This window comes from Triturus cristatus, chromosome 3_1 (genome assembly GCF_964204655.1).
Source record: "Triturus cristatus chromosome 3_1, aTriCri1.1, whole genome shotgun sequence".
In the NCBI taxonomy this organism is placed as follows: Eukaryota; Metazoa; Chordata; class Amphibia; order Caudata; family Salamandridae; genus Triturus; species Triturus cristatus.
The window spans coordinates 462498541-462510444 of NC_140583.1; the positions used below are offsets into that span (position 1 = coordinate 462498541).

General features: G+C 39.0%; 1 long non-coding RNA gene across 1 annotated transcript in view; it reads left to right on the forward strand.

The window, feature by feature from the left end:
- The window catches only part of LOC146860411 (uncharacterized), a 62513-nt gene extending 51043 nt beyond the window's left edge, over positions 1–11470 (forward strand). The window contains exons 3-4 of the long non-coding RNA XR_014979146.1: positions 3457–3601; positions 11284–11470. This is a non-coding gene — a long non-coding RNA (uncharacterized LOC146860411). The remainder of the gene's footprint in view (positions 1–3456; positions 3602–11283) is intronic.
- Positions 11471–11904: the final 434 nt, after the last annotated feature.

The window sequence follows — 11904 nt, forward strand, 5'->3', positions numbered from 1 at the left end:
TTTACAGGGGGCTACCACAAAAAGGTCTAGATGCTGAGCGACGGTCAACTTGATTCATTGCTGCTGTTGCGATGCCCTGTATGCTTTACGTTACAAGAGGGCCAATGCAACCCTTTAGTAAATGTGAGCCTTTTTCTTTTTTTTCTTTTTTAGTTTAAACAAAGAATCTTTATTTTGGAAGATATACAAGCAAGTATAAACCATTGAATAAACTAACAAAAGGTCAGAATCAAGAAATAAATCAATATTATATAGTGAGGTAAAAAGATGAAATATAAGCAGAGTAGTTGTAAATGGGAAAATAAATACTGTAATTATAGGAAAGAAAGTGGAGGGAAAAGGAAGGGAGGAGGGAAGGAAATAAAAAAAAGGGGGCAAATCAACAGTAATCATAATGAGATATACAATATACAGGTAGGAGAGCCTAATACACTATAAAAGATAATCACATGTATAGAATAATAGCTGTAATGGTGTAATGAAATAACAAAGGGGGAATGAATTATATAGCTAAATAAACAATAAGATATACATATAGGTTGATAAAAACAATTCAGGGCGGTTTGGGAACTTCTTCCAGGAGAGGTTGGTGTTGAGCAGATTTTTGTGCTAATACATCAATAAAATCGGTTACAGGGGACCATATAAGTTGTAATTTCAGATGTAAAGGTAAAGGGGAAATGTATGCATGATCGAGACGGTGATTATAGCAAACACTATACCACTAAGCTTGGAAGGAGAGCTGTACAGCTGGTTTCCAATGTTTTGTTATTTGTTGGAAGGCGATCGCAATCAATAAATCCACCACACTAGTGTTAGAGGGAAAATCGTGCCAATGATCAGACAAGGAACGCAGAAAAATATCTACAGGTGAGTAAGGGAAATGTGTATGAAAAATGGTATTGACTTGAGACCAACATTTTGGGGAGTAAGTAGAGTTAAATGCATGTAAGGACATTGGGGTAAACGTAAGTCTATTATAGATAAAAAAAGAGTGTTTGGGATGTGCTAGCAGACCTAGATGTTTTACGAAGTTTTGACCATATTTTATCCCAAAAGGTGGCATACCACGATGAATGGAACTCATGTTCCCATTGGAGTTCTATCTTAGTTTTAGATCTCGGATGAGGGGCTATAGTAAGAGATTTATAGATAGATGAGGCGCTAGATTGAGCACTTAAAATGGGAAGTATGTTACAATAAAGAGGCAAGAAAGGTGGAACAGAGGATAATGATGATAAAGAAGAGGAGATGCTCTGTGTCAACAAATGAAATCTGGCAGAAAAAGAATTTGGTAATTTATAAAGAGTTTGCGCTTCAGAAAAAGTAAGTGGAGTATCATTAGAGTAAAATTGATGGATCCAAAGTAACCCTTTATCTCGCCAAGTTTTCCAGAATATGGGTTTATTATTAATTTTAAGAAAGTGATTATGCCAGATGGAGGAATTAAGAAATGATCTTTAGAAAAAAGATGAGAAATCAGAAAAGAATGATATAGTCTATGAGCTGTTTTGTATGTAGGGGAAGATAAAAAGCAGGTCTCGTGATTAAATGTTTCTGTGATGGAGAAAAGCGATAGGAGGCCTTTTTGTTTTTAGTTTGTGTTACGCAAGCCCTGCAGAACCCATTTACTTATGGTATTTGCAATAACAGAAGCATCTTTGGTGACAGAGATGTGCTGTGGCTGATAGCAACTTACGGTTTGTCAATGTGCATAGAGGATAAATCGTATAGTTATTATTAAGTTTATAAGGCACACAGAAGATGGCGGCGTCTGGTAGAACTCTGGGAGTCGGAACGGGATGTGAGCGTCTTTATTGCTCTCCCAGCGACTTCTGAGGGTCCAAGTGTGAGCAGCAATGATGCGGTGAGACCCGGCTTCATTTCTTCCTGCTTGGCAGCTTTTTATTCCGCCACGAAGCTTCTGTTCCAGTTGACGGCTCGGTTCGCCTCACTGCGCCAGCCGCTATTTTGTGTATGCAGCTGCTGCGTGAGGGAATGATCCCCCTTCATGTTGAAGTGAATTCCTCCAGGGGCCAACATTTACATATTTTTTCATGATGCCTGAAGCTGTTGAAGGTATTTTGTCCTGCTCTGCCCCTGTTTTTTGGCTTTTACTGTGTCTGCTGCCTTTCACCTGTTTCTCCATGGATTTCCCTCACATTTTCTCCCCATAACTACCGTCTCTATGAGCCGCTCTGTTAAATTTTCTTCAAACATTGCGTCGGAGTGTGTAACTTTGCGCTGAGGAGCTGGATTTTGGTGATATTTGTGTTTTTAATAGTCACCTCCACATATTCCAGTACATATATGGCACGTTTGAAAAAGTGAATTCCTCCCTTCCACCCTCAGCTCACAAGTTCATTAAGATCTCCACCATATTCTCCAAATTTTTAAATATGGAAGAATCTTTAGTTTCTTCACACAAAGGTAGTTCTTCATCTGGATTTAACAGAACCCATGTCTTATCCACTACCAGGAAAGCTACTGCCAAGCGTCTAAAGAAGGACCCTCCCTCCCCTTCAAAGTCTCCTTAACCTGTTTCCATGGAGCTCTTGTTGGAAGAGATACCTGCCTTAAGGCTATTTACGGAGGAAACCAATTCTAACCTGCAGCATCTTACTGATAAATGGTCCCAAATGGAGGAAAGGCTTAATACGGCAGAGCAGAGCATTGCATACCTTGGTTCTGCATTAAATTACACTCTCTTCACACCCAGGTCTCCTCTCTTCAAAAGCAGGCCGAAAACTTGGAGAACAGGAGCAGAATGAATAATCTTTGCCTTTATTGCTTGCTGGAAGGATCGGAAGGATCTGATCCTATCACTTTTCTAAAGTCCTTCCTTCCGAAACTTTTAAAGATGCCTGAAGATACCCATCTGAACATCCAGCGGGACCATAGGTTGGGCCATCAGTCAACATCTATTTCCCACGCAGGTAATCCAAGAGGAGTTATCATGTACTTTCTTGAATATACTGACCTCCTTAAAGTCCTCGCTGCTGTCAAGTTACTGAAACGTATCTCTTGGTCAGTAAATCCTCTATTTTTCTCCCAGGACTACGCTAAGACTACTGCTGATAGGCGTAAAGAATTAATTATTCTGAGGTCTGATCTTCATTCACTTGGAGCTCGTTTTGGCCTATTTCACCCTTGCCAGTTTAAAGTCATGTACAAAAACAAGACTACTACATATGAAGATCCTTTCAAGCTGAAGACCATTAGCAATGCCTGCAGGATAGAAAATATGGACACTTCAGGGCAACCTACTTCCTAAGTGGGGTTCACTTATGTAACCTGTTATTTTATTGAGAATATTTGATTTTGAGTTATGATGGTTATATAATATATCTGTTATATATGATCAACTCTTTGCCACTCCTTGTGAATGTTCAGGAATGTTCTTTTGCATTGCTATTGTTAGTATTGAACATTCATTTTTATTTATTTCTCTTGCAGGTACCTCATTTGTATTCGTGTTCTTCCCCATTTTATGTAATATGTGCTGTGCTCCTCTTGTGCTCTCCTCATTGGATCCCGGCGTACCATCTTTCCCATGTGGCCTCATCCCCCCCATGCTTGCATGGATTATTACTCTTCATAGGTATGTTTTGCTCATCATTTTTCCTGTCATCATTGTATCCTACTTGTTTTATGGATTTTTCTCTTTCTTTCACTGTTTTTTTCTTTTATTGCTTTATGGTTTCTTCTCTCTCTCTTTTTCTTCTCTACTTCTGCTTCTTTATCATCTATGCTTTATGGTCCTTTGGTATATACTTGTCATGTTATGGTTTATATCTCTTTTTTTTCTTGTTTGGTATGAATTGTTAAACTTTTTACTTTTTAAAATGTGTTTCTGTCCTTAAAAATCATTCCTTGGAATGTCAGTGGTTTAAACTCTCCTATCAAACGACAGCGTGTCTTGTCCCATTTGTCTCATCTGGGTGCTAATATAGCTTTAATTCAGGGTCGCATCTTACAGAACAGGAATCCCTAAAATTAAAGAGGGGATGTGAGGGTGACATATTTTTTTCCCCAGCAGATGGTAAAAGGAAGGGGTTATTAGTTTATGTCATAAATCACTGTGTGCTAAACTGATTTCCCAGGAATCTGATGATGTAGGCAGATGGCTCTATACTAAAGTACTGACTGGAAAGGTTTGATTCCCTTTGTTAAATATTAATGCCCCTACTGTCAATGAATCCCATTTTTGGTCTGGCCTGAATCACATTCTTGTAAAATACCCTGAAGAGAATTTTATTCTTGCTGGTGACTGTAACCAAATAGTAGATCCCTTTATCGATCGTAACTCTACTGTTACTTTTATTCCGAATAATTCTCACAAACATTTTGTCCATACTGTTAGGCAATGGAAATGAATTGATGCCTGCGTCTCTGCAACCCCACTTTGAGGGAATACACTTCCTTTTCCCCTATTCATTAAACTCAGTCTCGCATTGACTACTTTTTTGCATTACACAATGTCTCACAATCTCTTTGTTCCTCAGATATTGGTTCAATTCTTAATATTTGATCATGCCCCGTCTCCCTTCTGTTGGATCTACCTTTTTGATCTCGCACTACTTGCAGATGACTTTTTAATAATTCACTCCTTTTAGATCTTAATTTTACCTCCTTTGAGTTGTTTTTTTCAAGATTATTTCCACATTAATCAAACAGATAATATCCCTTTTCTTGTTATTTCGGATGCCTTCAAAACATCTGCACGTGATTTTATCTCATCACCTATGTTTCTAAAAAGTGGAGGGCTTCACGTATTCATAATCTGACCTTTTGGCGCAGATAAAGAGACTGGAACATTCCTTTTATATGTCCAAATCAAAATACTGTTTATCAGAACTTATCCGTACTAAACTTCAGTTTAACAAAGAAACTACAGATAATGCTTCTTTGTTTTTGCTAAAGTCTAGCGCAAAGTTGTATGGTGCTCAGAATGAATCGGGTAAACCTGTGGTTCCCAATCTGTGCGCCGCGACGCCCTGGTGCGCCCCCAAAAAAAACCAGGAGCGCCGCGACACAATACGTCAATATCCCGGCTTGTGGAATTACTTGCATTTTGTAAGCTCGCTATCTAAAATATGTTTTGTGAAAGGTAGATGAAACCCCCTCTTCTACCGCTAGATGGCAGTGTGACATGTAAAATAGCACATTCACTGCTACCGTTTGTCAGATATTGACGCAGTTTACACAGAGTATGAGCGATGAGGAAATATAAACACTTGCACAAGGGAAGGCTGTTTAAATCATATAAAAAGTAAAAGAGCAATTAGGTGAGTTTATTGAAGTTAGGAACGTATGAAATTGATGAGGAAGTATCTTATTCTTAGTCGTCTACTCTTCACGAATGACTCATGAGATTATTAGCTAAAAGAAAGCTAAGTGTGCATTTGAGAATTAATTTACAAGGCTGGATTGCATCCTGGTCTGTGGTTAAAGTGATTCAAGCGTGACAATATCCTCAGCAGGAGTTCACTTGAAACTTGGCCTCCAAGTGCTTCCTGGAAACCCTCCAAAAATTGCAGCAACTAGAAATATTTGCCCGTTGATTTGTCAAGAGTTCCTGACGTTTCTGCACTTTAAGGACACGCACATTTCTAATTATTCCTTCATATAGTAACCCAAACTTTTTTTTAAAGAAAGTGTGACCTGCAACGAGCAGCCCAGGTCATATACAGTGGGTCTTCTTACTAGTCCCACTTTTTCTTCTGTATGAAGATTGCCAAGTAACACAATTCCCATCTACCTGGCTCGTACATAGAATTAAATAGACATGGTAAAAGGCACTCCAGTGGAGATTCAAGGAGGGTGTGGCAGTGGTACCTGCCTCTCAAGCTGTACTTAAGGTGAAGCTAAACAGTGTGCAGACCCTGTTAAGTCTCTAGTTTTAGCTTGTAAGCTGTCTTGCTTGGGTTCGGATGTAATTCCTGATCAGCCTCTACCTGCTGCTGACCTGGTCGAAAAGACTGTCTTCAAGCATGCAGCCACCACAGGTGAGTTTAAAACTACTAAAGCTACCTGTAGCTAATAGCGCCATTTTGGGATAGCTGTCTTGCTTCATTATATTTTTTAATGTTGCTTGTATGATTTGTTTTACCATGGGACTTAAGCATTGTACAGTTGCCTCTGTACTTCCACTTGTCATTCTGCAGCAATCTACACCTCCATTCTTGAAACCTGGAAGTTGGTAAAAGTCGGTGCTTCTTGATTGTTCTCCAAAAAACTTTGAAATCAATCGTATTTCCAACCTCTAAAGTCTGTAGTTTAGGTTTTACTTTAACAGCAGTCTTGTGCATTTCCTGTGTATATTCCCAATCTCAAGAGCTGCTGCTTATGTAAACTGCATAACTGTAGCCTTCGTTCTTTCACTAAAGAAACCCACCGCTCCTTGTCTCTCTGTCTAATTTAACCCTTGGGTAGGTTTATAGATCCAGTCTGTCACATTTTGCAATACCAAATCAACAGTTGCAGAGTTCTCAAACCGTAAGACACATTGAAAGTGAGAACTAATTACCATACTTGACGTCAACACAAGAAGTGATACAAGAGAAATTATAAATCTACGTAGAACACCAAAACTTTACTATTGTGGACGAATGGCTAATAGGATTAGTGGAGCAGCATTATATATTAAAAGTGGCTCCTTAACAACTAAAATAATTTGTAGGAGAGCACCCAATGCTAGTGCCAAATTTTTTAAAACAATAAAAAAAATATATATTCTACATGCAAACCACAGTGCTGGAGAGTATTCTTTCTGACTTAACCAAATCAAGTTTTTTTTTTATTAAACAACTGTTATACTTTTATTTATTTACATCTATGATTTTAATACCTTCATCAGCATCATGACAATTATTTTCAGGGAATAAAATGGAAGTACTCCAGAGGCCGGGCTTACATTCCCACAGCCGCCAAAAAAAGTAACATAATGGGGAGCCGCGGTCAACGGCCAGTAGGTCAAGGGAGCCGCAGGTGGAAAAAATTTGGGAACCACTGGGGTAAACTATTAGCGAATTAGGTTAAGAACATTAAATGTAATATTGAATCAATTATTGATGCAACTCAAACACCAAGATATAAAGACTCTGAACTTTTGGATGAATTTGTTCAATACTATGTATCTCTATATACATCTGATAATGTAACTTCTGACCTAAACATTTCTCCATATCTTTCATGTTTTCTAAGACCTGCAGATAAGTGTATTGATCTTTCGTTGTTAAACTGATGTATCGCAAATTTACCACACACAAAAAAGATGAAGCCCCTGGTCCTGATGTATTTACTGCAGAATTTTATTCATATTTTGACAAGTTACTCCTCCCCAAATTGCATAATCTCATAATTTCTTTCTCACGCTCTGGTTCTTCTTTGGGCACCTTTTTAGATGCTTTAATTTGCCTCATCCCTAAAGAAGGTAAAGATCCTCATTTTTGGAAAAACTACAGGCCTATCTCGCTAGGCATTGTTGATTATAAGATATTTTCTAAAGCTTTAGCTCTGAGAATTGATTCCTACCTCCCTTATCTGCTTGGTAGGGAGCAATCTGGGTTTGTTAAAGGACGATATTTGTCTGATAATACTCATCTATTTTTTGATATTCTTTCTAAAGCTGCTCTTAAGTCTGAGTCTATTGTGGCAATTGCTTTAGATGCAGAGAAAGCATTTGATCATGTTGGCCCTTTCTCTTTCATACTCTTTGTTGATTTGGCTTTGGCCACAAAAGCATTTCCCTTATTTCTCTCCTGTACTCTGTCCCAAGAGCGACTATTTGTGCTAATGGCCTTACTTCTTGCTATTTTTCTTTAGAAAGGGGTGTTCGTCAAGGTTGTCCGCTTTCCCCTTTTCTATTTAATTTAGCATTAGAGCCTTTTCTTTCTCGGTTGCAACAGAATAAAGATATTCACAGATTTTTTTTTAATGGTTTGCAGATCAAATTTGAAGCGTTTGCTGCGATGTCTTAATGTTCCTTTCCCAGGCCCTTTAATCATTGCCGGCTTTTTTACAAGAAGTTGCCTCATACAGTAATGTCTCTGGCTATAGGTTAAATAATGAAAAATGTGAAACACTACCCTTGACAAAATTTACATTTGAAGAAGATTTTGCTAAATCCAATTTTGCGTGGAATCCTCAGCACATCAAATATCTTGGCCTGTGGTTTGCTCCCTCTATTTCTTCCTCAGTCTCTCTAAATTTAGAAAAATGTGTACATAAATTAACCACTTTAACTACTAGATGGCATCCTTTGCATCTTTCCTGGTGGGGATGTTTGGACACCATTAAAATGATGCTACGCCCTATTATATTGTTTACCATATCTAATCTCCCGTTGTCCATCCCCCTTAAACATTTCCAGAGGATTAAGTCTATCCTGGTTTCATTTTTTGGAATCATAAAAAACCTTGTATGTCCCTACTTAAATTATCTTGTCCAAAGTCGGATGGGGGGTTAAATTTCCAGACTTTCCTAATTATCACAAGGCCTTTTTTATTACATCAATCTTCTAAATGGCTCTCCAGTTCCTCACCGATGTTCCCATTATGGGTTGAAGAGGAAAATACTTTTCTCCTCCCCTTCTCTTTAAAGGAGTATTTATCCTTTACTTGCAAGCCACAATCTCTCCCTACAACTATTCTTAAGCATTCATACAAACTACTAGCCTCCATTCTTCACAATTTTTCTATGGACATTGATACTTTTCTTAGATCTACCATTTGCCATAATAAGGCTATATTAGTTAATAATAAGCCTATTTACCTGGAAGACCTGGAGAAATAAAGGTTTAATTTGGGTACGTCAACTTGTTTAGCATAATACTTTTTTATCCTTTTCCCAAGTTTGCCGTCAATTTGACCTTCCCTTGGCATTCAAGAGCAAGTATAGAAAATTGCACAATGACCTTTGTAGTGTTTATGAACAATTTTGATTCTCTCTGTCTTCGACATCTTCCCCTATTAATCACTGTTCCGATCTGTTGCATTCTTTGCCCAAAGCCTCTACTATTTATTCCTACTTACTCTCATCTGATTCTAATAGGGCCAAGACAAAGGTGGAGTTATTTCGGGAGTCTGATTTGGAGGTTATCTGGCCAATTCTTCTCTAGACAAACATTTTGACCAAAATCAGGAAATCATCTAGAGTGGGAAATACCACACAATCCCTTTTCTAAAATTATATATGTTGGAAAGTGGATTATTGGTAGGGGCAAAGGTAGGTCTGCCACTGGCAATAACGCCACTAACACAGTATAGGGTGCAGAATAGGTCTTAAAAAATTATTTCTACACTCCACCCTTGGTAACGTGGCTGCGAGCAGGCAGGCTTAACTAAAAAGACAGGTATGTAAAGCATTTAAAAACACCAATTCAGTAAATATTTAAGACACAACACAAAATAAAAATCTAACACCAATTTATAAAAATAGGAAATATTGTTATCTTTTAAATGACACCAAAACGAAACCATTCCACTGCAGGGAACCAGAGATATGATTTTTTAAAGATTAGTCACTTTCTAGTGCTTAGAAACCAACAGTACCCCTTTTAGTCATTTTGTTTGCTCTGACAGGGACACATTCACCTTTACCAATTGTTCTGACGGATTTCTCACCACTCTTGGTAAGCCCCCTTCAGCAGCCTGGGTCCAGTTAGAACTCCTTGAAGTTCTTCTTGCGGGTCCCAAAGTATCCAATACACAATCCAAGGTTCTGGAATCTCCAAGAAGGTCCTTGAAGGGTGAAGCTTAAATTCCGCAATCCACTTGAACAAAACTCTTACAAATCCACTGGTAGTGCTCCAGGCTGGGGATTCTTTGTGGTGATGTCCAGGTGAGCTCTGTTAACCTGTAGCATTGCAGCGAGTCCAAACTTTTAGTCCTTTTCAAGTAGGTTTGATCCACAGGGCCCTATTTTCAAATGGTGCAAAAAAAAGGCGCAATCTCAGAGTCCAGGCCTTTGGAAATGCACATCAAAATCTTCAGCACCAACCCTTCTGATTCTCTTAAGTTTCAAATGCAAAAACAACAGTTAATGGACAGAATGCAGAACAATGTCATACATTCACCCCAGTACAGAGATCTGGGCCTAAATCCATCGTTTTTTTGCTCACCATGCCATTCCAGTTTTAACCCAGCCATATGCAAATCAGTCTTGACCCTGTGCCTCATTGGAACAGCCAAGCCGAACTGCCAAGCCAGGTCCTCCCTGGACTGGATCCAAGCATCCTAGGACCGGTTTCGGGGTTTCACCCCTCTTCAGCCAGGATAGCTTGATTCCAGTGGCATGGAGAGCTCGGGACTCATGTCTAAGCATACCCGTCCCACTCGGGGTGACAAATGCAAAAACAACAGTTGATGGTGAAACCCCGAAACCGGTACTAGGATGCTTGCTTCCGGACCAGGGAGAACCTGGCTTGGCAGTTTGGGCTGGACCGTTCCCATGAGGCACAGGATCAAGACTGATTTGCATATGGCCAGGTCTAAACTGGGGTGGCATGGTGAGCAAAAGAATGATGGATTTAACCCAGATCTCTTGACTGGGGGTGAATGTTTTGATTTGTTCTGCATTCCATCCATCAGTTGTGTGTCTTTTGCTTTCTCGCCCTAAGTGAGCCAGGTAAGCCCAGACGTGGGTCCTGGGCTCACTGTGCCAATGGAATCAGGCTATCCTGGCTGAAGTTTCAAGCAGCAGATCTGAGAAACTCTGCCCCTCTCAGATACTTATTCCAAGTTCTGAGGGTCAAGCAGGAGGTCACTCCTGACCAATGGGAGCAGGGCAACTCCCCAAGGATATGACCACATTCTGTAGAGTGTGGCATAATTTTGTCCCAGAGTGCACCAAATCTTCCAAATTCATAATGGCTGATTTTCCAGCAGTGAGGTAAGAGCTGGCTAAACACACCCCTAGGATGGCTACTTTCCATAGACTCTCCCCCTTGCATCTGCTCATTCTTTCCTTAATTCCAGCTCTAACTTTGGGTCAAAAGAGTAGAGTTGTAAATGACACTTTGACTTTCCCTTTGAAGACCACGGTTTATGACTCCTCCCCCTGCTCTGGCATTCCTGTGTCTGATTTTTAAATGGATCCTCATCCCTCTCGAATATGGTAAATTTCCATATTTAATTTAATTTTGCTGCTATGCAGTATTCAATCAGTTGTTTGATTAAATCAGTATATAGAGACTACTCTCCACACACGGGTTGTCTAGAATGTAATTTTTACAATTGTTATGTGTTCATTAATGTAATTGTTTGTATTATGTCCATATAGGGTTTTTTTTTGTGCAATTATTAACTGTCCTGAAGATGGTCTAACGGACTTCTGCCACCAAGACCGAAACGTCGACACCATCATCTAATTCCGCATTATTTGATAATTACAGCTGATCTCTTTTCATTCATGAAATTAATCTCTGTTAAAACCACCTGGAAATAGATGTTTTTTGATGAAATGTGGATTTAAGTTAACCCATCTTTCATGCTACATTGCTTTAAATTTATTGTTCTTTTTTGTATCCCCCTTATCTTGATTTTGATTGATATATAAAAAGACCTGTGTTTTATTCACAACAAATCCCGTGTGTGTACTTTTTATCTTTGATAAGTTCTTGACAAACATTTATTGCATGTGTATAATTGATCTAAAGTACACTTTCAAATTTAATTATAAAGAAATAGAACTAAGTAACCTCAAGTAAAATCCCTTGTTGGCAATCTCACTATACCAATTCCTGTGTAGCAGCACACTGCACTCCCAGCAGAGCTGGTCAACCCCAGGGGCTCTTTATCACCTCTTCAAAGCAGCCTGGCTAATCCACTTAACTCTGACCAATCGGGAGAGACCACTGGAAGGCTGAATCTGGACTTACAAACAAGAAAATCTTATAACTTT